Consider the following 3,854-nt stretch of genomic DNA (forward strand, 5'->3'; position numbering starts at 1 on the left):
ACACTCCTTCCTGAAAAAGGTATTTAATCTCAGGCAAACTCTCAGAAGTGGGGTATGGTTTTACACATCCACTTTCTGTCATAACAATAAATGCCTTAAAACTATACACTGCCTTTTTTCATTGGGATCCATGGTGGGGAGCCATGGGGAGGACCTTGGCTTATATGGATACTGTCTAGTCTCCTGTAGAAGGCCTCCATGTGCTCCCAGGCATGACTACCACCAAGCTCAAGCTCCAACCCAACACCATCAAGCCAAAGTCTCTCTGTGGGACAAGCCAGAGATCACCCTCCCTCCCCGTGCTCCAGGCCAGACCTAGCCTGTTGGCCCCCACTCAGTTCTCAGCTCTTCTGCAGCTCCCAGCAGCACCTGGATTTCCAAGAGCCTAGAAACCAGACAGCCCCAGCTTTGTCACAGACCCAAACCAGCTTCAGCTTTGCCATGCCTCAGGCTGTGCTTCTCAGCCCCCTATAGCATTGTCCTGGAGTTTCCTACAGGCCCAATACCCACCTGCTGACAGAGTAGGTTAACTTGGTCAAAACTCCAGCATCCTGCCTCCCTGAGTTTTCTTGCCCTGCTGTGGAGCAGACGTGGGACCCCATAACCCTACAGGACATTTAATCAAGATCATTGTAAAGATGTACCAAGATGATGACTCAATTCTGAATATTTATAACCCAAACACAAGGGTCATTTGTTAAAAAAACATTTTAAAGCTTAAATCACAAAGAGAACTTCACACATTAATAGTGGGATACTCCAATATCTGCACTTACCAATGGACAAGTCATCCAGGCAAAAGTAAATTAGAACAACAGTGGAAGTAGCAGACATTATGGATCAAATGGATCTAACTCAGCACCTCAGGTAACATTTTCCAAAATTGATCACATATTCAGTCACACAGCAAGTACTAACAGACATAAGAAAATTAAAATATCTCTCTGTATACTATCAGACTATCACAGTAAACCTGGATTTTAGCAACAGAAATAACAGAAAGAGTACAACTCACAAAAAAATGAACAACTCCCTACTGAGAAACTACTGGGTCAAGACAGACAGAAAGAAATTAAAGTTGTTCTAAAATTCAACTAAAATGAATGTATAATGTACCACAACATATGGGACACAATGAAAGTGATGTTAAGAGGAAAGTTCATAGCACTAAGTGTCTTCATAAAAAAATTAGGGAGATCTCATTCTAGGGACTTAACAACATAACTGAAATCTCTAGAACAAAAAAGAAGAAAAGACACACAAAAGAATTAGACAGCAGAAAATAAACCCAGAGCTGAAATACATAAAATAGAAACAAAGAAAACAATACAAGGTATCAACTGGGAAAAAGTTGGTTCTTTGAGGAAAAACCAACAAGATAGAAAACCCTTATCCAAACTAACAAAAAGACAGAGAGAATATTTAAACTAACAAAATCAGAAATAAAAGGAGACATAACAGCAACAGCAAAAAACCCCAAAAAAGCATTAGGTCATATTTCAAAAACTAGAACTCCAAAAGTTGGAAAATCTAAATGAATGTATGATTTTCTTGACAGGTACTACTTAACCAAGTCAAATCAAGATTAGAAAAATTATTGAAACAGTCAAGTGACCTCTTAGAAATTCGAATCAGTCATTAAAATCTCCCAGCCTAAACAATGTACAGGGCCATATAATTTTATTACAAATTTCTACCAACCTTTCAGAGAAGAGCTAATATCAATACTCCACAAATTATTCCAAAAATAATCTTATGAAGTCACAGACACACTGATACATAATCAGTACAAATATTTGACAAAAAAGGAAATACAGACCAATTTCTCTCATAAATACTAATGCAAAAATACTCATAAAATAATCAAAAACTGAATCCAAGAACATATCAAAAAGATCATCCACTATGATCAAATATACTTATTCCACAGATGCAAAAATGGCTCAACATATGAAAATATAACAATGTAAGCTAATATATCCACAAACAGAATAAATAAAAAATGTGATCACCTCATTAGATTCTGAAAAGCCTTTCACAAAATCCAATACCCACTCATGATAAAAGTACTGAAAAGATTATGGATAAAAAAATGGCATACTTAAATATAATAAAAGCAATAAAAAAAAGAAGCCTGTAGCTAACATGAAGTTAAAAGGAGAGAAATCTAGAGCATTTCCACTAAAATAAAGAACAAGATAAGGCTGTCCACTTAGTTCATATTTACACAATGTCATACTTGAAATTCTAGCTAGAGTAGTATGATAACTTAAGGAGATGAAGGAAATACAATTTGGAAAGGAAGGTGCCAAAGCACTGCTATTTTTAGATGATATGATAGTATACATAAAGAACTCCAAAGATTCTACAAATGGACTCCTACAGCTGATAATTATATTCACCAAATTAGGTGGATACAAAACTAATTAAAAATATGTATTCCTCCTACATAACTTAAATATCTTCAATGATAATCAGGCTGAGAAAGAAAGAATGGAAACAACACCCTTCACTGTATCTCAAATAATATATAATACCTGGGGTAACTCTAACCAACCAAGTAAAGTTTTATATGTTCAAACTTCAATTGTTTGAATAAGGAAACTGAAGAAGATATCAGAAGATGGAAAGCTCTCTCATACTAATGAGTCAGTATGACTAACATAGTAAGAATGGCCTTATAACCAAAAGCAATTTACAGATGGAATCCAATCATCATCAAAATTTCAACATAATGTTTTACAGATCTTGAGAAAAAAACTCTACTTCATGTGAAAAACAAAAACCCAGGATATATAAAACAATCCTCTAAAAAACAAAAGAACTTTTAGTGGTATTATTGTACCTTCTTTCAAGTTGTATTCCTGAGCTATAGTAAGAAAATTCACATGATATTTGCATAAAACCAAACACATTGATATAATGTAATCAAATTGAAGACTGTGGTGGTTTGAACATGCTTGGCCCAAGGAATGGCACTATAATAACGTGTACCATTGTTCAAGTTGGTGTGGCTTTGTTGGAGGAAGTTTATCACTGCATGGGTCTGCAGAGAAATTTCTCTTAACAATATAGGAGCCAGTCTTCTTTTAGTGCCCTTCAGATGAAGATGTAGAACTCTCAGCTCCTCCTGTACCATGTCCACTTGGATGATGCCATACTCCTACCTCAATGATAATTGACTGAATCTCTGAACTTGTAAGCCAGTCCAAATTAAATCTTGTCCTTATAAGAGGTGTCTCGGTCATGGTTTCTGTTCACAGCAGTAAAAGCCTATGTAAGAGAAGAACCAAGATGTAAATCTATGCAAATGTAGACAGTAGTTTTTTGTAAAGAAACCAGAAATGTATAATGGAAAAATGAAAGCATGTTCAATAAACAATGCTAAGTGGATGTCAGCATGTAGAAGAATGCAAATAGATCCATGTCTATCATCCTATACAAAACTCAAGTCCAAGTAGATCAAGGACTTCAACATAAAACAAAATACACTGAATCAGTAGAAAAGAGAGTGGGAAATAGTCTTAAACACATTGGCATAGGACACAACTTCATCAATAGAACACTAATAGCATAGGCACTAAGATTAACGGTTAATAAATGGGACCTTCTATAAGGCCAAGAACACTGTCAATAGAACAAAACAGTGGTCCACGAAATGCAAAAGTATCTTCACCAGCTCTATATCTGACAGAGAGCTAATACCCACAATATATTAAAAAAATCGAGAGACTAGACATCAAAAAACATATCACCCACTTAAAAATGAGATATAGACTTAAAAAGAGAATTTTCAACAGAAAGATCTCTAATCATTGTGAAACACTTAAATGTTCATCATCCTTAGCCATCAT

This window comes from Arvicanthis niloticus, chromosome X, assembly GCF_011762505.2.
Source record: "Arvicanthis niloticus isolate mArvNil1 chromosome X, mArvNil1.pat.X, whole genome shotgun sequence".
Classification (NCBI taxonomy): Eukaryota; Metazoa; Chordata; class Mammalia; order Rodentia; family Muridae; genus Arvicanthis; species Arvicanthis niloticus.